This window comes from Anarhichas minor, unplaced genomic scaffold, assembly GCF_050575085.1.
Source record: "Anarhichas minor isolate MPS153535 unplaced genomic scaffold, ASM5057508v1 ptg000010l, whole genome shotgun sequence".
Classification (NCBI taxonomy): Eukaryota; Metazoa; Chordata; class Actinopteri; order Perciformes; family Anarhichadidae; genus Anarhichas; species Anarhichas minor.
This window is the reverse complement of record NW_027466456.1, coordinates 9,476,734-9,499,058: the sequence shown is the minus strand read 5'-3', so window position 1 is coordinate 9,499,058 and position 22,325 is coordinate 9,476,734. Positions and strand designations below refer to the sequence as shown.

Genomic DNA, 22,325 nt, shown 5'->3' with positions numbered 1-22,325 from the left:
TTTGTCCCTCCTCTTGACAAGAAGCAAAGGGCGCTGCTGCACAGTACTGTGCTACATAACATTCCATACTCTATGCTGCTATGTTATCAAGGCAATTGATTTTTCGAGCGTGTGCTTGTTTTCCTGACTTGCTACATTTTAATTTCATGACATTCACTGCGACTTTTTGGACATTTCGCTGACATACTGTACCATGACGTTTTTGATGACTAACTGTACCATGATATTGATGACATAACATTCTATACTCTATGCTGCTATGTTATCAAGGCAATTGATTTGTTGAGCGTGTGTTCGTTTACCGGGCAATGCGCAGGTGCTGTAGATAGACAAAACAGCAGAGTGTCTTTAAAGGGCCCTTTGGTAGGCAGTTTCTTCGCTTACGGCCATACCACCCTGAACACGCCCGATCTCGTCTGATCTCGGAAGCTAAGCAGGGTCGGGCCTGGTCAGTACTTGGATGGGAGACCGCCTGGGAATACCAGGTGCTGTAAGCTTTTTGTCCCTCCTCTTGACAAGAAGCAAAGGGCGCTGCTGCACAGTACATTTTCATGTACTGTGCTACATAACATTCCATACTCTATGCTGCTATGTTATCAAGGCAATTGATTTGTCGAGCGTGTGCTTGTTTTCCTGACTTGCTACATTTTAATTTCATGACATTCACTGCGACTTTTTGGACATTTCGCTGACATACTGTACCATGACGTTTTTGATGACTAACTGTACCATGATATTGATGACATAACATTCTATACTCTATGCTGCTATGTTATCAAGGCAATTGATTTGTTGAGCGTGTGTTCGTTTACCGGGCAATGCGCAGGTGCTGTAGATAGACAAAACAGCAGAGTGTCTTTAAAGGGCCCTTTGGTAGGCAGTTTCTTCGCTTACGGCCATACCACCCTGAACACGCCCGATCTCGTCTGATCTCGGAAGCTAAGCAGGGTCGGGCCTGGTCAGTACTTGGATGGGAGACCGCCTGGGAATACCAGGTGCTGTAAGCTTTTTGTCCCTCCTCTTGACAAGAAGCAAAGGGCGCTGCTGCACAGTACATTTTCATGTACTGTGCTACATAACATTCCATACTCTATGCTGCTATGTTATCAAGGCAATTGATTTGTCGAGCGTGTGTTCGTTTACCGGGCAATGCGCAGGTGCTATAGATAGACAAAACAGCAGAGTGTCTTTAAAGGGCCCTTTGGTAGGCAGTTTCTTCGCTTACGGCCATACCACCCTGAACACGCCCGATCTCGTCTGATCTCGGAAGCTAAGCAGGGTCGGGCCTGGTCAGTACTTGGATGGGAGACCGCCTGGGAATACCAGGTGCTGTAAGCTTTTTGTCCCTCCTCTTGACAAGAAGCAAAGGGCGCTGCTGCACAGTACATTTTCATGTACTGTGCTACATAACATTCCATACTCTATGCTGCTATGTTATCAAGGCAATTGATTTGTCGAGCGTGTGCTTGTTTTCCTGACTTGCTACATTTTAATTTCATGACATTCACTGCGACTTTTTGGACATTTCGCTGACATACTGTACCATGACGTTTTTGATGACTAACTGTACCATGATATTGATGACATAACATTCTATACTCTATGCTGCTATGTTATCAAGGCAATTGATTTGTTGAGCGTGTGTTCGTTTACCGGGCAATGCGCAGGTGCTGTAGATAGACAAAACAGCAGAGTGTCTTTAAAGGGCCCTTTGGTAGGCAGTTTCTTCGCTTACGGCCATACCACCCTGAACACGCCCGATCTCGTCTGATCTCGGAAGCTAAGCAGGGTCGGGCCTGGTCAGTACTTGGATGGGAGACCGCCTGGGAATACCAGGTGCTGTAAGCTTTTTGTCCCTCCTCTTGACAAGAAGCAAAGGGCGCTGCTGCACAGTACATTTTCATGTACTGTGCTACATAACATTCCATACTCTATGCTGCTATGTTATCAAGGCAATTGATTTGTCGAGCGTGTGCTTGTTTTCCTGACTTGCTACATTTTAATTTCATGACATTCACTGCGACTTTTTGGACATTTCGCTGACATACTGTACCATGACGTTTTTGATGACTAACTGTACCATGATATTGATGACATAACATTCTATACTCTATGCTGCTATGTTATCAAGGCAATTGATTTGTTGAGCGTGTGTTCGTTTACCGGGCAATGCGCAGGTGCTGTAGATAGACAAAACAGCAGAGTGTCTTTAAAGGGCCCTTTGGTAGGCAGTTTCTTCGCTTACGGCCATACCACCCTGAACACGCCCGATCTCGTCTGATCTCGGAAGCTAAGCAGGGTCGGGCCTGGTCAGTACTTGGATGGGAGACCGCCTGGGAATACCAGGTGCTGTAAGCTTTTTGTCCCTCCTCTTGACAAGAAGCAAAGGGCGCTGCTGCACAGTACATTTTCATGTACTGTGCTACATAACATTCCATACTCTATGCTGCTATGTTATCAAGGCAATTGATTTGTCGAGCGTGTGTTCGTTTACCGGGCAATGCGCAGGTGCTATAGATAGACAAAACAGCAGAGTGTCTTTAAAGGGCCCTTTGGTAGGCAGTTTCTTCGCTTATGGCCATACCACCCTGAACACGCCCGATCTCGTCTGATCTCGGAAGCTAAGCAGGGTCGGGCCTGGTCAGTACTTGGATGGGAGACCGCCTGGGAATACCAGGTGCTGTAAGCTTTTTGTCCCTCCTCTTGACAAGAAGCAAAGGGCGCTGCTGCACAGTACATTTTCATGTACTGTGCTACATAACATTCCATACTCTATGCTGCTATGTTATCAAGGCAATTGATTTGTCGAGCGTGTGCTTGTTTTCCTGACTTGCTACATTTTAATTTCATGACATTCACTGCGACTTTTTGGACATTTCGCTGACATACTGTACCATGACGTTTTTGATGACTAACTGTACCATGATATTGATGACATAACATTCTATACTCTATGCTGCTATGTTATCAAGGCAATTGATTTGTTGAGCGTGTGTTCGTTTACCGGGCAATGCGCAGGTGCTGTAGATAGACAAAACAGCAGAGTGTCTTTAAAGGGCCCTTTGGTAGGCAGTTTCTTCGCTTACGGCCATACCACCCTGAACACGCCCGATCTCGTCTGATCTCGGAAGCTAAGCAGGGTCGGGCCTGGTCAGTACTTGGATGGGAGACCGCCTGGGAATACCAGGTGCTGTAAGCTTTTTGTCCCTCCTCTTGACAAGAAGCAAAGGGCGCTGCTGCACAGTACATTTTCATGTACTGTGCTACATAACATTCCATACTCTATGCTGCTATGTTATCAAGGCAATTGATTTGTCGAGCGTGTGCTTGTTTTCCTGACTTGCTACATTTTAATTTCATGACATTCACTGCGACTTTTTGGACATTTCGCTGACATACTGTACCATGACGTTTTTGATGACTAACTGTACCATGATATTGATGACATAACATTCTATACTCTATGCTGCTATGTTATCAAGGCAATTGATTTGTTAAGCGTGTGTTCGTTTACCGGGCAATGCGCAGGTGCTGTAGATAGACAAAACAGCAGAGTGTCTTTAAAGGGCCCTTTGGTAGGCACTTTCCTCGCTTACGGCCATACCACCCTGAACACGCCCGATCTCGTCTGATCTCGGAAGCTAAGCAGGGTCGGGCCTGGTCAGTACTTGGATGGGAGACCGCCTGGGAATACCAGGTGCTGTAAGCTTTTTGTCCCTCCTCTTGACAAGAAGCAAAGGGCGCTGCTGCACAGTACATGAAATGTACTGTGCTACATAACATTCCATACTCTATGCTGCTATGTTATCAAGGCAATTGATTTGTCGAGCGTGTGCTTGTTTTCCTGACTTGCTACATTTTAATTTCATGACATTCACTGCGACTTTTTGGACATTTCGCTGACATACTGTACCATGACGTTTTTGATGACTAACTGTACCATGATATTGATGACATAACATTCTATACTCTATGCTGCTATGTTATCAAGGCAATTGATTTGTTGAGCGTGTGTTCGTTTACCGGGCAATGCGCAGGTGCTGTAGATAGACAAAACAGCAGAGTGTCTTTAAAGGGCCCTTTGGTAGGCAGTTTCTTCGCTTACGGCCATACCACCCTGAACACGCCCGATCTCGTCTGATCTCGGAAGCTAAGCAGGGTCGGGCCTGGTCAGTACTTGGATGGGAGACCGCCTGGGAATACCAGGTGCTGTAAGCTTTTTGTCCCTCCTCTTGACAAGAAGCAAAGGGCGCTGCTGCACAGTACATTTTCATGTACTGTGCTACATAACATTCCATACTCTATGCTGCTATGTTATCAAGGCAATTGATTTGTCGAGCGTGTGCTTGTTTTCCTGACTTGCTACATTTTAATTTCATGACATTCACTGCGACTTTTTGGACATTTCGCTGACATACTGTACCATGACGTTTTTGATGACTAACTGTACCATGATATTGATGACATAACATTCTATACTCTATGCTGCTATGTTATCAAGGCAATTGATTTGTTAAGCGTGTGTTCGTTTACCGGGCAATGCGCAGGTGCTGTAGATAGACAAAACAGCAGAGTGTCTTTAAAGGGCCCTTTGGTAGGCAGTTTCTTCGCTTACGGCCATACCACCCTGAACACGCCCGATCTCGTCTGATCTCGGAAGCTAAGCAGGGTCGGGCCTGGTCAGTACTTGGATGGGAGACCGCCTGGGAATACCAGGTGCTGTAAGCTTTTTGTCCCTCCTCTTGACAAGAAGCAAAGGGCGCTGCTGCACAGTACATTTTCATGTACTGTGCTACATAACATTCCATACTCTATGCTGCTATGTTATCAAGGCAATTGATTTGTCGAGCGTGTGCTTGTTTTCCTGACTTGCTACATTTTAATTTCATGACATTCACTGCGACTTTTTGGACATTTCGCTGACATACTGTACCATGACGTTTTTGATGACTAACTGTACCATGATATTGATGACATAACATTCTATACTCTATGCTGCTATGTTATCAAGGCAATTGATTTGTTAAGCGTGTGTTCGTTTACCGGGCAATGCGCAGGTGCTGTAGATAGACAAAACAGCAGAGTGTCTTTAAAGGGCCCTTTGGTAGGCACTTTCCTCGCTTACGGCCATACCACCCTGAACACGCCCGATCTCGTCTGATCTCGGAAGCTAAGCAGGGTCGGGCCTGGTCAGTACTTGGATGGGAGACCGCCTGGGAATACCAGGTGCTGTAAGCTTTTTGTCCCTCCTCTTGACAAGAAGCAAAGGGCGCTGCTGCACAGTACATGAAATGTACTGTGCTACATAACATTCCATACTCTATGCTGCTATGTTATCAAGGCAATTGATTTGTCGAGCGTGTGCTTGTTTTCCTGACTTGCTACATTTTAATTTCATGACATTCACTGCGACTTTTTGGACATTTCGCTGACATACTGTACCATGACGTTTTTGATGACTAACTGTACCATGATATTGATGACATAACATTCTATACTCTATGCTGCTATGTTATCAAGGCAATTGATTTGTTGAGCGTGTGTTCGTTTACCGGGCAATGCGCAGGTGCTGTAGATAGACAAAACAGCAGAGTGTCTTTAAAGGGCCCTTTGGTAGGCAGTTTCTTCGCTTACGGCCATACCACCCTGAACACGCCCGATCTCGTCTGATCTCGGAAGCTAAGCAGGGTCGGGCCTGGTCAGTACTTGGATGGGAGACCGCCTGGGAATACCAGGTGCTGTAAGCTTTTTGTCCCTCCTCTTGACAAGAAGCAAAGGGCGCTGCTGCACAGTACATTTTCATGTACTGTGCTACATAACATTCCATACTCTATGCTGCTATGTTATCAAGGCAATTGATTTGTCGAGCGTGTGCTTGTTTTCCTGACTTGCTACATTTTAATTTCATGACATTCACTGCGACTTTTTGGACATTTCGCTGACATACTGTACCATGACGTTTTTGATGACTAACTGTACCATGATATTGATGACATAACATTCTATACTCTATGCTGCTATGTTATCAAGGCAATTGATTTGTTAAGCGTGTGTTCGTTTACCGGGCAATGCGCAGGTGCTGTAGATAGACAAAACAGCAGAGTGTCTTTAAAGGGCCCTTTGGTAGGCACTTTCCTCGCTTACGGCCATACCACCCTGAACACGCCCGATCTCGTCTGATCTCGGAAGCTAAGCAGGGTCGGGCCTGGTCAGTACTTGGATGGGAGACCGCCTGGGAATACCAGGTGCTGTAAGCTTTTTGTCCCTCCTCTTGACAAGAAGCAAAGGGCGCTGCTGCACAGTACATGAAATGTACTGTGCTACATAACATTCCATACTCTATGCTGCTATGTTATCAAGGCAATTGATTTGTCGAGCGTGTGCTTGTTTTCCTGACTTGCTACATTTTAATTTCATGACATTCACTGCGACTTTTTGGACATTTCGCTGACATACTGTACCATGACGTTTTTGATGACTAACTGTACCATGATATTGATGACATAACATTCTATACTCTATGCTGCTATGTTATCAAGGCAATTGATTTGTTGAGCGTGTGTTCGTTTACCGGGCAATGCGCAGGTGCTGTAGATAGACAAAACAGCAGAGTGTCTTTAAAGGGCCCTTTGGTAGGCACTTTCCTCGCTTACGGCCATACCACCCTGAACACGCCCGATCTCGTCTGATCTCGGAAGCTAAGCAGGGTCGGGCCTGGTCAGTACTTGGATGGGAGACCGCCTGGGAATACCAGGTGCTGTAAGCTTTTTGTCCCTCCTCTTGACAAGAAGCAAAGGGCGCTGCTGCACAGTACATGAAATGTACTGTGCTACATAACATTCCATACTCTATGCTGCTATGTTATCAAGGCAATTGATTTGTCGAGCGTGTGCTTGTTTTCCTGACTTGCTACATTTTAATTTCATGACATTCACTGCGACTTTTTGGACATTTCGCTGACATACTGTACCATGACGTTTTTGATGACTAACTGTACCATGATATTGATGACATAACATTCTATACTCTATGCTGCTATGTTATCAAGGCAATTGATTTGTTGAGCGTGTGTTCGTTTACCGGGCAATGCGCAGGTGCTGTAGATAGACAAAACAGCAGAGTGTCTTTAAAGGGCCCTTTGGTAGGCAGTTTCTTCGCTTACGGCCATACCACCCTGAACACGCCCGATCTCGTCTGATCTCGGAAGCTAAGCAGGGTCGGGCCTGGTCAGTACTTGGATGGGAGACCGCCTGGGAATACCAGGTGCTGTAAGCTTTTTGTCCCTCCTCTTGACAAGAAGCAAAGGGCGCTGCTGCACAGTACATTTTCATGTACTGTGCTACATAACATTCCATACTCTATGCTGCTATGTTATCAAGGCAATTGATTTGTCGAGCGTGTGCTTGTTTTCCTGACTTGCTACATTTTAATTTCATGACATTCACTGCGACTTTTTGGACATTTCGCTGACATACTGTACCATGACGTTTTTGATGACTAACTGTACCATGATATTGATGACATAACATTCTATACTCTATGCTGCTATGTTATCAAGGCAATTGATTTGTTAAGCGTGTGTTCGTTTACCGGGCAATGCGCAGGTGCTGTAGATAGACAAAACAGCAGAGTGTCTTTAAAGGGCCCTTTGGTAGGCACTTTCCTCGCTTACGGCCATACCACCCTGAACACGCCCGATCTCGTCTGATCTCGGAAGCTAAGCAGGGTCGGGCCTGGTCAGTACTTGGATGGGAGACCGCCTGGGAATACCAGGTGCTGTAAGCTTTTTGTCCCTCCTCTTGACAAGAAGCAAAGGGCGCTGCTGCACAGTACATGAAATGTACTGTGCTACATAACATTCCATACTCTATGCTGCTATGTTATCAAGGCAATTGATTTGTCGAGCGTGTGCTTGTTTTCCTGACTTGCTACATTTTAATTTCATGACATTCACTGCGACTTTTTGGACATTTCGCTGACATACTGTACCATGACGTTTTTGATGACTAACTGTACCATGATATTGATGACATAACATTCTATACTCTATGCTGCTATGTTATCAAGGCAATTGATTTGTTGAGCGTGTGTTCGTTTACCGGGCAATGCGCAGGTGCTGTAGATAGACAAAACAGCAGAGTGTCTTTAAAGGGCCCTTTGGTAGGCAGTTTCTTCGCTTACGGCCATACCACCCTGAACACGCCCGATCTCGTCTGATCTCGGAAGCTAAGCAGGGTCGGGCCTGGTCAGTACTTGGATGGGAGACCGCCTGGGAATACCAGGTGCTGTAAGCTTTTTGTCCCTCCTCTTGACAAGAAGCAAAGGGCGCTGCTGCACAGTACATTTTCATGTACTGTGCTACATAACATTCCATACTCTATGCTGCTATGTTATCAAGGCAATTGATTTGTCGAGCGTGTGCTTGTTTTCCTGACTTGCTACATTTTAATTTCATGACATTCACTGCGACTTTTTGGACATTTCGCTGACATACTGTACCATGACGTTTTTGATGACTAACTGTACCATGATATTGATGACATAACATTCTATACTCTATGCTGCTATGTTATCAAGGCAATTGATTTGTTAAGCGTGTGTTCGTTTACCGGGCAATGCGCAGGTGCTGTAGATAGACAAAACAGCAGAGTGTCTTTAAAGGGCCCTTTGGTAGGCACTTTCCTCGCTTACGGCCATACCACCCTGAACACGCCCGATCTCGTCTGATCTCGGAAGCTAAGCAGGGTCGGGCCTGGTCAGTACTTGGATGGGAGACCGCCTGGGAATACCAGGTGCTGTAAGCTTTTTGTCCCTCCTCTTGACAAGAAGCAAAGGGCGCTGCTGCGATAACATTCCATACTCTATGCTGCTATGTTATCAAGGCAATTGATTTGTCGAGCGTGTGCTTGTTTTCCTGACTTGCTACATTTTAATTTCATGACATTCACTGCGACTTTTTGGACATTTCGCTGACATACTGTACCATGACGTTTTTGATGACTAACTGTACCATGATATTGATGACATAACATTCTATACTCTATGCTGCTATGTTATCAAGGCAATTGATTTGTTGAGCGTGTGTTCGTTTACCGGGCAATGCGCAGGTGCTGTAGATAGACAAAACAGCAGAGTGTCTTTAAAGGGCCCTTTGGTAGGCAGTTTCTTCGCTTACGGCCATACCACCCTGAACACGCCCGATCTCGTCTGATCTCGGAAGCTAAGCAGGGTCGGGCCTGGTCAGTACTTGGATGGGAGACCGCCTGGGAATACCAGGTGCTGTAAGCTTTTTGTCCCTCCTCTTGACAAGAAGCAAAGGGCGCTGCTGCACAGTACATTTTCATGTACTGTGCTACATAACATTCCATACTCTATGCTGCTATGTTATCAAGGCAATTGATTTGTCGAGCGTGTGCTTGTTTTCCTGACTTGCTACATTTTAATTTCATGACATTCACTGCGACTTTTTGGACATTTCGCTGACATACTGTACCATGACGTTTTTGATGACTAACTGTACCATGATATTGATGACATAACATTCTATACTCTATGCTGCTATGTTATCAAGGCAATTGATTTGTTAAGCGTGTGTTCGTTTACCGGGCAATGCGCAGGTGCTGTAGATAGACAAAACAGCAGAGTGTCTTTAAAGGGCCCTTTGGTAGGCACTTTCCTCGCTTACGGCCATACCACCCTGAACACGCCCGATCTCGTCTGATCTCGGAAGCTAAGCAGGGTCGGGCCTGGTCAGTACTTGGATGGGAGACCGCCTGGGAATACCAGGTGCTGTAAGCTTTTTGTCCCTCCTCTTGACAAGAAGCAAAGGGCGCTGCTGCACAGTACATGAAATGTACTGTGCTACATAACATTCCATACTCTATGCTGCTATGTTATCAAGGCAATTGATTTGTCGAGCGTGTGCTTGTTTTCCTGACTTGCTACATTTTAATTTCATGACATTCACTGCGACTTTTTGGACATTTCGCTGACATACTGTACCATGACGTTTTTGATGACTAACTGTACCATGATATTGATGACATAACATTCTATACTCTATGCTGCTATGTTATCAAGGCAATTGATTTGTTGAGCGTGTGTTCGTTTACCGGGCAATGCGCAGGTGCTGTAGATAGACAAAACAGCAGAGTGTCTTTAAAGGGCCCTTTGGTAGGCAGTTTCTTCGCTTACGGCCATACCACCCTGAACACGCCCGATCTCGTCTGATCTCGGAAGCTAAGCAGGGTCGGGCCTGGTCAGTACTTGGATGGGAGACCGCCTGGGAATACCAGGTGCTGTAAGCTTTTTGTCCCTCCTCTTGACAAGAAGCAAAGGGCGCTGCTGCACAGTACATTTTCATGTACTGTGCTACATAACATTCCATACTCTATGCTGCTATGTTATCAAGGCAATTGATTTGTCGAGCGTGTGCTTGTTTTCCTGACTTGCTACATTTTAATTTCATGACATTCACTGCGACTTTTTGGACATTTCGCTGACATACTGTACCATGACGTTTTTGATGACTAACTGTACCATGATATTGATGACATAACATTCTATACTCTATGCTGCTATGTTATCAAGGCAATTGATTTGTTGAGCGTGTGTTCGTTTACCGGGCAATGCGCAGGTGCTGTAGATAGACAAAACAGCAGAGTGTCTTTAAAGGGCCCTTTGGTAGGCAGTTTCTTCGCTTACGGCCATACCACCCTGAACACGCCCGATCTCGTCTGATCTCGGAAGCTAAGCAGGGTCGGGCCTGGTCAGTACTTGGATGGGAGACCGCCTGGGAATACCAGGTGCTGTAAGCTTTTTGTCCCTCCTCTTGACAAGAAGCAAAGGGCGCTGCTGCACAGTACATTTTCATGTACTGTGCTACATAACATTCCATACTCTATGCTGCTATGTTATCAAGGCAATTGATTTGTCGAGCGTGTGCTTGTTTTCCTGACTTGCTACATTTTAATTTCATGACATTCACTGCGACTTTTTGGACATTTCGCTGACATACTGTACCATGACGTTTTTGATGACTAACTGTACCATGATATTGATGACATAACATTCTATACTCTATGCTGCTATGTTATCAAGGCAATTGATTTGTTGAGCGTGTGTTCGTTTACCGGGCAATGCGCAGGTGCTGTAGATAGACAAAACAGCAGAGTGTCTTTAAAGGGCCCTTTGGTAGGCAGTTTCTTCGCTTACGGCCATACCACCCTGAACACGCCCGATCTCGTCTGATCTCGGAAGCTAAGCAGGGTCGGGCCTGGTCAGTACTTGGATGGGAGACCGCCTGGGAATACCAGGTGCTGTAAGCTTTTTGTCCCTCCTCTTGACAAGAAGCAAAGGGCGCTGCTGCACAGTACATTTTCATGTACTGTGCTACATAACATTCCATACTCTATGCTGCTATGTTATCAAGGCAATTGATTTGTCGAGCGTGTGCTTGTTTTCCTGACTTGCTACATTTTAATTTCATGACATTCACTGCGACTTTTTGGACATTTCGCTGACATACTGTACCATGACGTTTTTGATGACTAACTGTACCATGATATTGATGACATAACATTCTATACTCTATGCTGCTATGTTATCAAGGCAATTGATTTGTTAAGCGTGTGTTCGTTTACCGGGCAATGCGCAGGTGCTGTAGATAGACAAAACAGCAGAGTGTCTTTAAAGGGCCCTTTGGTAGGCACTTTCCTCGCTTACGGCCATACCACCCTGAACACGCCCGATCTCGTCTGATCTCGGAAGCTAAGCAGGGTCGGGCCTGGTCAGTACTTGGATGGGAGACCGCCTGGGAATACCAGGTGCTGTAAGCTTTTTGTCCCTCCTCTTGACAAGAAGCAAAGGGCGCTGCTGCACAGTACATTTTCATGTACTGTGCTACATAACATTCCATACTCTATGCTGCTATGTTATCAAGGCAATTGATTTGTCGAGCGTGTGCTTGTTTTCCTGACTTGCTACATTTTAATTTCATGACATTCACTGCGACTTTTTGGACATTTCGCTGACATACTGTACCATGACGTTTTTGATGACTAACTGTACCATGATATTGATGACATAACATTCTATACTCTATGCTGCTATGTTATCAAGGCAATTGATTTGTTGAGCGTGTGTTCGTTTACCGGGCAATGCGCAGGTGCTGTAGATAGACAAAACAGCAGAGTGTCTTTAAAGGGCCCTTTGGTAGGCAGTTTCTTCGCTTACGGCCATACCACCCTGAACACGCCCGATCTCGTCTGATCTCGGAAGCTAAGCAGGGTCGGGCCTGGTCAGTACTTGGATGGGAGACCGCCTGGGAATACCAGGTGCTGTAAGCTTTTTGTCCCTCCTCTTGACAAGAAGCAAAGGGCGCTGCTGCACAGTACATGAAATGTACTGTGCTACATAACATTCCATACTCTATGCTGCTATGTTATCAAGGCAATTGATTTGTTGAGCGTGTGTTCGTTTACCGGGCAATGCGCAGGTGCTGTAGATAGACAAAACAGCAGAGTGTCTTTAAAGGGCCCTTTGGTAGGCAGTTTCTTCGCTTACGGCCATACCACCCTGAACACGCCCGATCTCGTCTGATCTCGGAAGCTAAGCAGGGTCGGGCCTGGTCAGTACTTGGATGGGAGACCGCCTGGGAATACCAGGTGCTGTAAGCTTTTTGTCCCTCCTCTTGACAAGAAGCAAAGGGCGCTGCTGCACAGTACATTTTCATGTACTGTGCTACATAACATTCCATACTCTATGCTGCTATGTTATCAAGGCAATTGATTTGTCGAGCGTGTGCTTGTTTTCCTGACTTGCTACATTTTAATTTCATGACATTCACTGCGACTTTTTGGACATTTCGCTGACATACTGTACCATGACGTTTTTGATGACTAACTGTACCATGATATTGATGACATAACATTCTATACTCTATGCTGCTATGTTATCAAGGCAATTGATTTGTTGAGCGTGTGTTCGTTTACCGGGCAATGCGCAGGTGCTGTAGATAGACAAAACAGCAGAGTGTCTTTAAAGGGCCCTTTGGTAGGCAGTTTCTTCGCTTACGGCCATACCACCCTGAACACGCCCGATCTCGTCTGATCTCGGAAGCTAAGCAGGGTCGGGCCTGGTCAGTACTTGGATGGGAGACCGCCTGGGAATACCAGGTGCTGTAAGCTTTTTGTCCCTCCTCTTGACAAGAAGCAAAGGGCGCTGCTGCACAGTACATTTTCATGTACTGTGCTACATAACATTCCATACTCTATGCTGCTATGTTATCAAGGCAATTGATTTGTCGAGCGTGTGCTTGTTTTCCTGACTTGCTACATTTTAATTTCATGACATTCACTGCGACTTTTTGGACATTTCGCTGACATACTGTACCATGACGTTTTTGATGACTAACTGTACCATGATATTGATGACATAACATTCTATACTCTATGCTGCTATGTTATCAAGGCAATTGATTTGTTAAGCGTGTGTTCGTTTACCGGGCAATGCGCAGGTGCTGTAGATAGACAAAACAGCAGAGTGTCTTTAAAGGGCCCTTTGGTAGGCACTTTCCTCGCTTACGGCCATACCACCCTGAACACGCCCGATCTCGTCTGATCTCGGAAGCTAAGCAGGGTCGGGCCTGGTCAGTACTTGGATGGGAGACCGCCTGGGAATACCAGGTGCTGTAAGCTTTTTGTCCCTCCTCTTGACAAGAAGCAAAGGGCGCTGCTGCACAGTACATGAAATGTACTGTGCTACATAACATTCCATACTCTATGCTGCTATGTTATCAAGGCAATTGATTTGTCGAGCGTGTGCTTGTTTTCCTGACTTGCTACATTTTAATTTCATGACATTCACTGCGACTTTTTGGACATTTCGCTGACATACTGTACCATGACGTTTTTGATGACTAACTGTACCATGATATTGATGACATAACATTCTATACTCTATGCTGCTATGTTATCAAGGCAATTGATTTGTTGAGCGTGTGTTCGTTTACCGGGCAATGCGCAGGTGCTGTAGATAGACAAAACAGCAGAGTGTCTTTAAAGGGCCCTTTGGTAGGCAGTTTCTTCGCTTACGGCCATACCACCCTGAACACGCCCGATCTCGTCTGATCTCGGAAGCTAAGCAGGGTCGGGCCTGGTCAGTACTTGGATGGGAGACCGCCTGGGAATACCAGGTGCTGTAAGCTTTTTGTCCCTCCTCTTGACAAGAAGCAAAGGGCGCTGCTGCACAGTACATTTTCATGTACTGTGCTACATAACATTCCATACTCTATGCTGCTATGTTATCAAGGCAATTGATTTGTCGAGCGTGTGCTTGTTTTCCTGACTTGCTACATTTTAATTTCATGACATTCACTGCGACTTTTTGGACATTTCGCTGACATACTGTACCATGACGTTTTTGATGACTAACTGTACCATGATATTGATGACATAACATTCTATACTCTATGCTGCTATGTTATCAAGGCAATTGATTTGTTAAGCGTGTGTTCGTTTACCGGGCAATGCGCAGGTGCTGTAGATAGACAAAACAGCAGAGTGTCTTTAAAGGGCCCTTTGGTAGGCACTTTCCTCGCTTACGGCCATACCACCCTGAACACGCCCGATCTCGTCTGATCTCGGAAGCTAAGCAGGGTCGGGCCTGGTCAGTACTTGGATGGGAGACCGCCTGGGAATACCAGGTGCTGTAAGCTTTTTGTCCCTCCTCTTGACAAGAAGCAAAGGGCGCTGCTGCACAGTACATGAAATGTACTGTGCTACATAACATTCCATACTCTATGCTGCTATGTTATCAAGGCAATTGATTTGTTGAGCGTGTGTTCGTTTACCGGGCAATGCGCAGGTGCTGTAGATAGACAAAACAGCAGAGTGTCTTTAAAGGGCCCTTTGGTAGGCAGTTTCTTCGCTTACGGCCATACCACCCTGAACACGCCCGATCTCGTCTGATCTCGGAAGCTAAGCAGGGTCGGGCCTGGTCAGTACTTGGATGGGAGACCGCCTGGGAATACCAGGTGCTGTAAGCTTTTTGTCCCTCCTCTTGACAAGAAGCAAAGGGCGCTGCTGCACAGTACATTTTCATGTACTGTGCTACATAACATTCCATACTCGATGCTGCTATGTTATCAAGGCAATTGATTTGTCGAGCGTGTGCTTGTTTTCCTGACTTGCTACATTTTAATTTCATGACATTCACTGCGACTTTTTGGACATTTCGCTGACATACTGTACCATGACGTTTTTGATGACTAACTGTACCATGATATTGATGACATAACATTCTATACTCTATGCTGCTATGTTATCAAGGCAATTGATTTGTTGAGCGTGTGTTCGTTTACCGGGCAATGCGCAGGTGCTGTAGATAGACAAAACAGCAGAGTGTCTTTAAAGGGCCCTTTGGTAGGCAGTTTCTTCGCTTACGGCCATACCACCCTGAACACGCCCGATCTCGTCTGATCTCGGAAGCTAAGCAGGGTCGGGCCTGGTCAGTACTTGGATGGGAGACCGCCTGGGAATACCAGGTGCTGTAAGCTTTTTGTCCCTCCTCTTGACAAGAAGCAAAGGGCGCTGCTGCACAGTACATGAAATGTAATGTGCAACATAACATTCCATACTCTATGCTGCTATGTTATCAAGGCAATTGATTTGTCGAGCGTGTGCTTGTTTTCCTGACTTGCTACATTTTAATTTCATGACATTCACTGCGACTTTTTGGACATTTCGCTGACATACTGTACCATGACGTTTTTGATGACTAACTGTACCATGATATTGATGACATAACATTCTATACTCTATGCTGCTATGTTATCAAGGCAATTGATTTGTTGAGCGTGTGTTCGTTTACCGGGCAATGCGCAGGTGCTGTAGATAGACAAAACAGCAGAGTGTCTTTAAAGGGCCCTTTGGTAGGCAGTTTCTTCGCTTACGGCCATACCACCCTGAACACGCCCGATCTCGTCTGATCTCGGAAGCTAAGCAGGGTCGGGCCTGGTCAGTACTTGGATGGGAGACCGCCTGGGAATACCAGGTGCTGTAAGCTTTTTGTCCCTCCTCTTGACAAGAAGCAAAGGGCGCTGCTGCACAGTACATGAAATGTACTGTGCTACATAACATTCCATACTCTATGCTGCTATGTTATCAAGGCAATTGATTTGTTGAGCGTGTGTTCGTTTACCGGGCAATGCGCAGGTGCTGTAGATAGACAAAACAGCAGAGTGTCTTTAAAGGGCCCTTTGGTAGGCAGTTTCTTCGCTTACGGCCATACCACCCTGAACACGCCCGATCTCGTCTGATCTCGGAAGCTAAGCAGGGTCGGGCCTGGTCAGTACTTGGATGGGAGACCGCCTGGGAATACCAGGTGCTGTAAGCTTTTTGTCCCTCCTCTTGACAAGAAGCAAAGGGCGCTGCTGCACAGTACATTTTCATGTACTGTGCTACATAACATTCCATACTCTATGCTGCTATGTTATCAAGGCAATTGATTTGTCGAGCGTGTGCTTGTTTTCCTGACTTGCTACATTTTAATTTCATGACATTCACTGCGACTTTTTGGACATTTCGCTGACATACTGTACCATGACGTTTTTGATGACTAACTGTACCATGATATTGATGACATAACATTCTATACTCTATGCTGCTATGTTATCAAGGCAATTGATTTGTTAAGCGTGTGTTCGTTTACCGGGCAATGCGCAGGTGCTGTAGATAGACAAAACAGCAGAGTGTCTTTAAAGGGCCCTTTGGTAGGCACTTTCCTCGCTTACGGCCATACCACCCTGAACACGCCCGATCTCGTCTGATCTCGGAAGCTAAGCAGGGTCGGGCCTGGTCAGTACTTGGATGGGAGACCGCCTGGGAATACCAGGTGCTGTAAGCTTTTTGTCCCTCCTCTTGACAAGAAGCAAAGGGCGCTGCTGCACAGTACATGAAATGTACTGTGCTACATAACATTCCATACTCTATGCTGCTATGTTATCAAGGCAATTGATTTGTCGAGCGTGTGCTTGTTTTCCTGACTTGCTACATTTTAATTTCATGACATTCACTGCGACTTTTTGGACATTTCGCTGACATACTGTACCATGACGTTTTTGATGACTAACTGTACCATGATATTGATGACATAACATTCTATACTCTATGCTGCTATGTTATCAAGGCAATTGATTTGTTGAGCGTGTGTTCGTTTACCGGGCAATGCGCAGGTGCTGTAGATAGACAAAACAGCAGAGTGTCTTTAAAGGGCCCTTTGGTAGGCAGTTTCTTCGCTTACGGCCATACCACCCTGAACACGCCCGATCTCGTCTGATCTCGGAAGCTAAGCAGGGTCGGGCCTGGTCAGTACTTGGATGGGAGACCGCCTGGGAATACCAGGTGCTGTAAGCTTTTTGTCCCTCCTCTTGACAAGAAGCAAAGGGCGCTGCTGCACAGTACATTTTCATGTACTGTGCTACATAACATTCCATACTCTATGCTGCTATGTTATCAAGGCAATTGATTTGTCGAGCGTGTGCTTGTTTTCCTGACTTGCTACATTTTAATTTCATGACATTCACTGCGACTTTTTGGACATTTCGCTGACATACTGTACCATGACGTTTTTGATGACTAACTGTACCATGATATTGATGACATAACATTCTATACTCTATGCTGCTATGTTATCAAGGCAATTGATTTGTTAAGCGTGTGTTCGTTTACCGGGCAATGCGCAGGTGCTGTAGATAGACAAAACAGCAGAGTGTCTTTAAAGGGCCCTTTGGTAGGCACTTTCCTCGCTTACGGCCATACCACCCTGAACACGCCCGATCTCGTCTGATCTCGGAAGCTAAGCAGGGTCGGGCCTGGTCAGTACTTGGATGGGAGACCGCCTGGGAATACCAGGTGCTGTAAGCTTTTTGTCCCTCCTCTTGACAAGAAGCAAAGGGCGCTGCTGCACAGTACATGAAATGTACTGTGCTACATAACATTCCATACTCTATGCTGCTATGTTATCAAGGCAATTGATTTGTTGAGCGTGTGTTCGTTTACCGGGCAATGCGCAGGTGCTGTAGATAGACAAAACAGCAGAGTGTCTTTAAAGGGCCCTTTGGTAGGCAGTTTCTTCGCTTACGGCCATACCACCCTGAACACGCCCGATCTCGTCTGATCTCGGAAGCTAAGCAGGGTCGGGCCTGGTCAGTACTTGGATGGGAGACCGCCTGGGAATACCAGGTGCTGTAAGCTTTTTGTCCCTCCTCTTGACAAGAAGCAAAGGGCGCTGCTGCACAGTACATTTTCATGTACTGTGCTACATAACATTCCATACTCGATGCTGCTATGTTATCAAGGCAATTGATTTGTCGAGCGTGTGCTTGTTTTCCTGACTTGCTACATTTTAATTTCATGACATTCACTGCGACTTTTTGGACATTTCGCTGACATACTGTACCATGACGTTTTTGATGACTAACTGTACCATGATATTGATGACATAACATTCTATACTCTATGCTGCTATGTTATCAAGGCAATTGATTTGTTGAGCGTGTGTTCGTTTACCGGGCAATGCGCAGGTGCTGTAGATAGACAAAACAGCAGAGTGTCTTTAAAGGGCCCTTTGGTAGGCAGTTTCTTCGCTTACGGCCATACCACCCTGAACACGCCCGATCTCGTCTGATCTCGGAAGCTAAGCAGGGTCGGGCCTGGTCAGTACTTGGATGGGAGACCGCCTGGGAATACCAGGTGCTGTAAGCTTTTTGTCCCTCCTCTTGACAAGAAGCAAAGGGCGCTGCTGCACAGTACATGAAATGTAATGTGCAACATAACATTCCATACTCTATGCTGCTATGTTATCAAGGCAATTGATTTGTCGAGCGTGTGCTTGTTTTCCTGACTTGCTACATTTTAATTTCATGACATTCACTGCGACTTTTTGGACATTTCGCTGACATACTGTACCATGACGTTTTTGATGACTAACTGTACCATGATATTGATGACATAACATTCTATACTCTATGCTGCTATGTTATCAAGGCAATTGATTTGTTGAGCGTGTGTTCGTTTACCGGGCAATGCGCAGGTGCTGTAGATAGACAAAACAGCAGAGTGTCTTTAAAGGGCCCTTTGGTAGGCAGTTTCTTCGCTTACGGCCATACCACCCTGAACACGCCCGATCTCGTCTGATCTCGGAAGCTAAGCAGGGTCGGGCCTGGTCAGTACTTGGATGGGAGACCGCCTGGGAATACCAGGTGCTGTAAGCTTTTTGTCCCTCCTCTTGACAAGAAGCAAAGGGCGCTGCTGCACAGTACATGAAATGTACTGTGCTACATAACATTCCATACTCTATGCTGCTATGTTATCAAGGCAATTGATTTGTTGAGCGTGTGTTCGTTTACCGGGCAATGCGCAGGTGCTGTAGATAGACAAAACAGCAGAGTGTCTTTAAAGGGCCCTTTGGTAGGCAGTTTCTTCGCTTACGGCCATACCACCCTGAACACGCCCGATCTCGTCTGATCTCGGAAGCTAAGCAGGGTCGGGCCTGGTCAGTACTTGGATGGGAGACCGCCTGGGAATACCAGGTGCTGTAAGCTTTTTGTCCCTCCTCTTGACAAGAAGCAAAGGGCGCTGCTGCACAGTACATTTTCATGTACTGTGCTACATAACATTCCATACTCTATGCTGCTATGTTATCAAGGCAATTGATTTGTCGAGCGTGTGCTTGTTTTCCTGACTTGCTACATTTTAATTTCATGACATTCACTGCGACTTTTTGGACATTTCGCTGACATACTGTACCATGACGTTTTTGATGACTAACTGTACCATGATATTGATGACATAACATTCTATACTCTATGCTGCTATGTTATCAAGGCAATTGATTTGTTGAGCGTGTGTTCGTTTACCGGGCAATGCGCAGGTGCTGTAGATAGACAAAACAGCAGAGTGTCTTTAAAGGGCCCTTTGGTAGGCAGTTTCTTCGCTTACGGCCATACCACCCTGAACACGCCCGATCTCGTCTGATCTCGGAAGCTAAGCAGGGTCGGGCCTGGTCAGTACTTGGATGGGAGACCGCCTGGGAATACCAGGTGCTGTAAGCTTTTTGTCCCTCCTCTTGACAAGAAGCAAAGGGCGCTGCTGCACAGTACATGAAATGTAATGTGCAACATAACATTCCATACTCTATGCTGCTATGTTATCAAGGCAATTGATTTGTCGAGCGTGTGCTTGTTTTCCTGACTTGCTACATTTTAATTTCATGACATTCACTGCGACTTTTTGGACATTTCGCTGACATACTGTACCATGACGTTTTTGATGACTAACTGTACCATGATATTGATGACATAACATTCTATACTCTATGCTGCTATGTTATCAAGGCAATTGATTTGTTGAGCGTGTGTTCGTTTACCGGGCAATGCGCAGGTGCTGTAGATAGACAAAACAGCAGAGTGTCTTTAAAGGGCCCTTTGGTAGGCAGTTTCTTCGCTTACGGCCATACCACCCTGAACACGCCCGATCTCGTCTGATCTCGGAAGCTAAGCAGGGTCGGGCCTGGTCAGTACTTGGATGGGAGACCGCCTGGGAATACCAGGTGCTGTAAGCTTTTTGTCCCTCCTCTTGACAAGAAGCAAAGGGCGCTGCTGCACAGTACAATGTACTGTGCTACATAACATTCCATACTCTATGCTGCTATGTTATCAAGGCAATTGATTTGTCGAGCGTGTGCTTGTTTTCCTGACTTGCTACATTTTAATTTCATGACATTCACTGCGACTTTTTGGACATTTCGCTGACATACTGTACCATGACGTTTTTGATGACTAACTGTACCATGATATTGATGACATAACATTCTATACTCTATGCTGCTATGTTATCAAGGCAATTGATTTGTTGAGCGTGTGTTCGTTTACCGGGCAATGCGCAGGTGCTGTAGATAGACAAAACAGCAGAGTGTCTTTAAAGGGCCCTTTGGTAGGCAGTTTCTTCGCTTACGGCCATACCACCCTGAACACGCCCGATCTCGTCTGATCTCGGAAGCTAAGCAGGGTCGGGCCTGGTCAGTACTTGGATGGGAGACCGCCTGGGAATACCAGGTGCTGTAAGCTTTTTGTCCCTCCTCTTGACAAGAAGCAAAGGGCGCTGCTGCACAGTACATTTTCATGTACTGTGCTACATAACATTCCATACTCTATGCTGCTATGTTATCAAGGCAATTGATTTGTCGAGCGTGTGCTTGTTTTCCTGACTTGCTACATTTTAATTTCATGACATTCACTGCGACTTTTTGGACATTTCGCTGACATACTGTACCATGACGTTTTTGATGACTAACTGTACCATGATATTGATGACATAACATTCTATACTCTATGCTGCTATGTTATCAAGGCAATTGATTTGTTGAGCGTGTGTTCGTTTACCGGGCAATGCGCAGGTGCTGTAGATAGACAAAACAGCAGAGTGTCTTTAAAGGGCCCTTTGGTAGGCAGTTTCTTCGCTTACGGCCATACCACCCTGAACACGCCCGATCTCGTCTGATCTCGGAAGCTAAGCAGGGTCGGGCCTGGTCAGTACTTGGATGGGAGACCGCCTGGGAATACCAGGTGCTGTAAGCTTTTTGTCCCTCCTCTTGACAAGAAGCAAAGGGCGCTGCTGCACAGTACATTTTCATGTACTGTGCTACATAACATTCCATACTCTATGCTGCTATGTTATCAAGGCAATTGATTTGTCGAGCGTGTGCTTGTTTTCCTGACTTGCTACATTTTAATTTCATGACATTCACTGCGACTTTTTGGACATTTCGCTGACATACTGTACCATGACGTTTTTGATGACTAACTGTACCATGATATTGATGACATAACATTCTATACTCTATGCTGCTATGTTATCAAGGCAATTGATTTGTTGAGCGTGTGTTCGTTTACCGGGCAATGCGCAGGTGCTGTAGATAGACAAAACAGCAGAGTGTCTTTAAAGGGCCCTTTGGTAGGCAGTTTCTTCGCTTACGGCCATACCACCCTGAACACGCCCGATCTCGTCTGATCTCGGAAGCTAAGCAGGGTCGGGCCTGGTCAGTACTTGGATGGGAGACCGCCTGGGAATACCAGGTGCTGTAAGCTTTTTGTCCCTCCTCTTGACAAGAAGCAAAGGGCGCTGCTGCACAGTACAATGTACTGTGCTACATAACATTCCATACTCTATGCTGCTATGTTATCAAGGCAATTGATTTGTCGAGCGTGTGCTTGTTTTCCTGACTTGCTACATTTTAATTTCATGACATTCACTGCGACTTTTTGG

The 22,325-nt window shown here is 45.8% G+C and overlaps 46 non-coding genes across 46 annotated transcripts; all 46 read left to right on the top strand.

Annotated features, from left to right (window-relative positions):
• The first annotated feature begins 378 nt into the window (after positions 1-378).
• LOC142947073 (5S ribosomal RNA) lies at positions 379-497 on the top strand. The gene has a single exon (XR_012953172.1). It is a non-coding gene; the product is annotated as a 5S ribosomal RNA (ribosomal RNA).
• A 391-nt stretch (positions 498-888) lies between these two features.
• On the top strand, positions 889-1,007 carry LOC142947072 (5S ribosomal RNA). The gene has a single exon (XR_012953171.1). It is a non-coding gene; the product is annotated as a 5S ribosomal RNA (ribosomal RNA).
• A 212-nt stretch (positions 1,008-1,219) lies between these two features.
• Positions 1,220-1,338, top strand: LOC142947071 (5S ribosomal RNA). Its single transcript, XR_012953170.1, has one exon. It is a non-coding gene; the product is annotated as a 5S ribosomal RNA (ribosomal RNA).
• Positions 1,339-1,729: 391 nt separating this feature from the next.
• LOC142947070 (5S ribosomal RNA) lies at positions 1,730-1,848 on the top strand. The gene has a single exon (XR_012953169.1). It is a non-coding gene; the product is annotated as a 5S ribosomal RNA (ribosomal RNA).
• Positions 1,849-2,239: 391 nt separating this feature from the next.
• LOC142947069 (5S ribosomal RNA) lies at positions 2,240-2,358 on the top strand. Its single transcript, XR_012953168.1, has one exon. It is a non-coding gene; the product is annotated as a 5S ribosomal RNA (ribosomal RNA).
• A 212-nt stretch (positions 2,359-2,570) lies between these two features.
• On the top strand, positions 2,571-2,689 carry LOC142947193 (5S ribosomal RNA). The gene has a single exon (XR_012953286.1). It is a non-coding gene; the product is annotated as a 5S ribosomal RNA (ribosomal RNA).
• Positions 2,690-3,080: 391 nt separating this feature from the next.
• Positions 3,081-3,199, top strand: LOC142947068 (5S ribosomal RNA). Its single transcript, XR_012953167.1, has one exon. It is a non-coding gene; the product is annotated as a 5S ribosomal RNA (ribosomal RNA).
• Positions 3,200-3,590: 391 nt separating this feature from the next.
• Positions 3,591-3,709, top strand: LOC142947066 (5S ribosomal RNA). The gene has a single exon (XR_012953165.1). It is a non-coding gene; the product is annotated as a 5S ribosomal RNA (ribosomal RNA).
• A 390-nt stretch (positions 3,710-4,099) lies between these two features.
• LOC142947065 (5S ribosomal RNA) lies at positions 4,100-4,218 on the top strand. The gene has a single exon (XR_012953164.1). It is a non-coding gene; the product is annotated as a 5S ribosomal RNA (ribosomal RNA).
• Positions 4,219-4,609: 391 nt separating this feature from the next.
• Positions 4,610-4,728, top strand: LOC142947064 (5S ribosomal RNA). Its single transcript, XR_012953163.1, has one exon. It is a non-coding gene; the product is annotated as a 5S ribosomal RNA (ribosomal RNA).
• Positions 4,729-5,119: 391 nt separating this feature from the next.
• On the top strand, positions 5,120-5,238 carry LOC142947063 (5S ribosomal RNA). Its single transcript, XR_012953162.1, has one exon. It is a non-coding gene; the product is annotated as a 5S ribosomal RNA (ribosomal RNA).
• Positions 5,239-5,628: 390 nt separating this feature from the next.
• Positions 5,629-5,747, top strand: LOC142947062 (5S ribosomal RNA). Its single transcript, XR_012953161.1, has one exon. It is a non-coding gene; the product is annotated as a 5S ribosomal RNA (ribosomal RNA).
• A 391-nt stretch (positions 5,748-6,138) lies between these two features.
• LOC142947252 (5S ribosomal RNA) lies at positions 6,139-6,257 on the top strand. Its single transcript, XR_012953341.1, has one exon. It is a non-coding gene; the product is annotated as a 5S ribosomal RNA (ribosomal RNA).
• Positions 6,258-6,647: 390 nt separating this feature from the next.
• Positions 6,648-6,766, top strand: LOC142947251 (5S ribosomal RNA). Its single transcript, XR_012953340.1, has one exon. It is a non-coding gene; the product is annotated as a 5S ribosomal RNA (ribosomal RNA).
• Positions 6,767-7,156: 390 nt separating this feature from the next.
• LOC142947250 (5S ribosomal RNA) lies at positions 7,157-7,275 on the top strand. The gene has a single exon (XR_012953339.1). It is a non-coding gene; the product is annotated as a 5S ribosomal RNA (ribosomal RNA).
• Positions 7,276-7,666: 391 nt separating this feature from the next.
• Positions 7,667-7,785, top strand: LOC142947248 (5S ribosomal RNA). Its single transcript, XR_012953338.1, has one exon. It is a non-coding gene; the product is annotated as a 5S ribosomal RNA (ribosomal RNA).
• A 390-nt stretch (positions 7,786-8,175) lies between these two features.
• On the top strand, positions 8,176-8,294 carry LOC142947247 (5S ribosomal RNA). The gene has a single exon (XR_012953337.1). It is a non-coding gene; the product is annotated as a 5S ribosomal RNA (ribosomal RNA).
• Positions 8,295-8,685: 391 nt separating this feature from the next.
• LOC142947245 (5S ribosomal RNA) lies at positions 8,686-8,804 on the top strand. The gene has a single exon (XR_012953335.1). It is a non-coding gene; the product is annotated as a 5S ribosomal RNA (ribosomal RNA).
• A 365-nt stretch (positions 8,805-9,169) lies between these two features.
• Positions 9,170-9,288, top strand: LOC142947244 (5S ribosomal RNA). Its single transcript, XR_012953334.1, has one exon. It is a non-coding gene; the product is annotated as a 5S ribosomal RNA (ribosomal RNA).
• Positions 9,289-9,679: 391 nt separating this feature from the next.
• Positions 9,680-9,798, top strand: LOC142947243 (5S ribosomal RNA). Its single transcript, XR_012953333.1, has one exon. It is a non-coding gene; the product is annotated as a 5S ribosomal RNA (ribosomal RNA).
• Positions 9,799-10,188: 390 nt separating this feature from the next.
• Positions 10,189-10,307, top strand: LOC142947242 (5S ribosomal RNA). Its single transcript, XR_012953332.1, has one exon. It is a non-coding gene; the product is annotated as a 5S ribosomal RNA (ribosomal RNA).
• A 391-nt stretch (positions 10,308-10,698) lies between these two features.
• Positions 10,699-10,817, top strand: LOC142947241 (5S ribosomal RNA). The gene has a single exon (XR_012953331.1). It is a non-coding gene; the product is annotated as a 5S ribosomal RNA (ribosomal RNA).
• Positions 10,818-11,208: 391 nt separating this feature from the next.
• Positions 11,209-11,327, top strand: LOC142947240 (5S ribosomal RNA). The gene has a single exon (XR_012953330.1). It is a non-coding gene; the product is annotated as a 5S ribosomal RNA (ribosomal RNA).
• Positions 11,328-11,718: 391 nt separating this feature from the next.
• Positions 11,719-11,837, top strand: LOC142947239 (5S ribosomal RNA). The gene has a single exon (XR_012953329.1). It is a non-coding gene; the product is annotated as a 5S ribosomal RNA (ribosomal RNA).
• Positions 11,838-12,228: 391 nt separating this feature from the next.
• Positions 12,229-12,347, top strand: LOC142947238 (5S ribosomal RNA). Its single transcript, XR_012953328.1, has one exon. It is a non-coding gene; the product is annotated as a 5S ribosomal RNA (ribosomal RNA).
• Positions 12,348-12,558: 211 nt separating this feature from the next.
• Positions 12,559-12,677, top strand: LOC142947237 (5S ribosomal RNA). The gene has a single exon (XR_012953327.1). It is a non-coding gene; the product is annotated as a 5S ribosomal RNA (ribosomal RNA).
• Positions 12,678-13,068: 391 nt separating this feature from the next.
• On the top strand, positions 13,069-13,187 carry LOC142947236 (5S ribosomal RNA). Its single transcript, XR_012953326.1, has one exon. It is a non-coding gene; the product is annotated as a 5S ribosomal RNA (ribosomal RNA).
• A 391-nt stretch (positions 13,188-13,578) lies between these two features.
• On the top strand, positions 13,579-13,697 carry LOC142947234 (5S ribosomal RNA). Its single transcript, XR_012953324.1, has one exon. It is a non-coding gene; the product is annotated as a 5S ribosomal RNA (ribosomal RNA).
• Positions 13,698-14,087: 390 nt separating this feature from the next.
• Positions 14,088-14,206, top strand: LOC142947232 (5S ribosomal RNA). The gene has a single exon (XR_012953323.1). It is a non-coding gene; the product is annotated as a 5S ribosomal RNA (ribosomal RNA).
• A 391-nt stretch (positions 14,207-14,597) lies between these two features.
• Positions 14,598-14,716, top strand: LOC142947231 (5S ribosomal RNA). Its single transcript, XR_012953322.1, has one exon. It is a non-coding gene; the product is annotated as a 5S ribosomal RNA (ribosomal RNA).
• A 211-nt stretch (positions 14,717-14,927) lies between these two features.
• On the top strand, positions 14,928-15,046 carry LOC142947230 (5S ribosomal RNA). The gene has a single exon (XR_012953321.1). It is a non-coding gene; the product is annotated as a 5S ribosomal RNA (ribosomal RNA).
• A 391-nt stretch (positions 15,047-15,437) lies between these two features.
• Positions 15,438-15,556, top strand: LOC142947229 (5S ribosomal RNA). Its single transcript, XR_012953320.1, has one exon. It is a non-coding gene; the product is annotated as a 5S ribosomal RNA (ribosomal RNA).
• Positions 15,557-15,946: 390 nt separating this feature from the next.
• Positions 15,947-16,065, top strand: LOC142947228 (5S ribosomal RNA). Its single transcript, XR_012953319.1, has one exon. It is a non-coding gene; the product is annotated as a 5S ribosomal RNA (ribosomal RNA).
• Positions 16,066-16,276: 211 nt separating this feature from the next.
• Positions 16,277-16,395, top strand: LOC142947227 (5S ribosomal RNA). Its single transcript, XR_012953318.1, has one exon. It is a non-coding gene; the product is annotated as a 5S ribosomal RNA (ribosomal RNA).
• Positions 16,396-16,786: 391 nt separating this feature from the next.
• Positions 16,787-16,905, top strand: LOC142947226 (5S ribosomal RNA). The gene has a single exon (XR_012953317.1). It is a non-coding gene; the product is annotated as a 5S ribosomal RNA (ribosomal RNA).
• A 390-nt stretch (positions 16,906-17,295) lies between these two features.
• LOC142947225 (5S ribosomal RNA) lies at positions 17,296-17,414 on the top strand. The gene has a single exon (XR_012953316.1). It is a non-coding gene; the product is annotated as a 5S ribosomal RNA (ribosomal RNA).
• A 391-nt stretch (positions 17,415-17,805) lies between these two features.
• LOC142947224 (5S ribosomal RNA) lies at positions 17,806-17,924 on the top strand. Its single transcript, XR_012953315.1, has one exon. It is a non-coding gene; the product is annotated as a 5S ribosomal RNA (ribosomal RNA).
• A 211-nt stretch (positions 17,925-18,135) lies between these two features.
• Positions 18,136-18,254, top strand: LOC142947222 (5S ribosomal RNA). Its single transcript, XR_012953313.1, has one exon. It is a non-coding gene; the product is annotated as a 5S ribosomal RNA (ribosomal RNA).
• Positions 18,255-18,645: 391 nt separating this feature from the next.
• Positions 18,646-18,764, top strand: LOC142947221 (5S ribosomal RNA). The gene has a single exon (XR_012953312.1). It is a non-coding gene; the product is annotated as a 5S ribosomal RNA (ribosomal RNA).
• Positions 18,765-19,154: 390 nt separating this feature from the next.
• On the top strand, positions 19,155-19,273 carry LOC142947220 (5S ribosomal RNA). The gene has a single exon (XR_012953311.1). It is a non-coding gene; the product is annotated as a 5S ribosomal RNA (ribosomal RNA).
• A 211-nt stretch (positions 19,274-19,484) lies between these two features.
• LOC142947219 (5S ribosomal RNA) lies at positions 19,485-19,603 on the top strand. Its single transcript, XR_012953310.1, has one exon. It is a non-coding gene; the product is annotated as a 5S ribosomal RNA (ribosomal RNA).
• Positions 19,604-19,994: 391 nt separating this feature from the next.
• LOC142947218 (5S ribosomal RNA) lies at positions 19,995-20,113 on the top strand. The gene has a single exon (XR_012953309.1). It is a non-coding gene; the product is annotated as a 5S ribosomal RNA (ribosomal RNA).
• Positions 20,114-20,503: 390 nt separating this feature from the next.
• LOC142947217 (5S ribosomal RNA) lies at positions 20,504-20,622 on the top strand. The gene has a single exon (XR_012953308.1). It is a non-coding gene; the product is annotated as a 5S ribosomal RNA (ribosomal RNA).
• A 386-nt stretch (positions 20,623-21,008) lies between these two features.
• Positions 21,009-21,127, top strand: LOC142947216 (5S ribosomal RNA). The gene has a single exon (XR_012953307.1). It is a non-coding gene; the product is annotated as a 5S ribosomal RNA (ribosomal RNA).
• A 391-nt stretch (positions 21,128-21,518) lies between these two features.
• Positions 21,519-21,637, top strand: LOC142947208 (5S ribosomal RNA). The gene has a single exon (XR_012953299.1). It is a non-coding gene; the product is annotated as a 5S ribosomal RNA (ribosomal RNA).
• A 391-nt stretch (positions 21,638-22,028) lies between these two features.
• On the top strand, positions 22,029-22,147 carry LOC142947197 (5S ribosomal RNA). Its single transcript, XR_012953289.1, has one exon. It is a non-coding gene; the product is annotated as a 5S ribosomal RNA (ribosomal RNA).
• Positions 22,148-22,325: the final 178 nt, after the last annotated feature.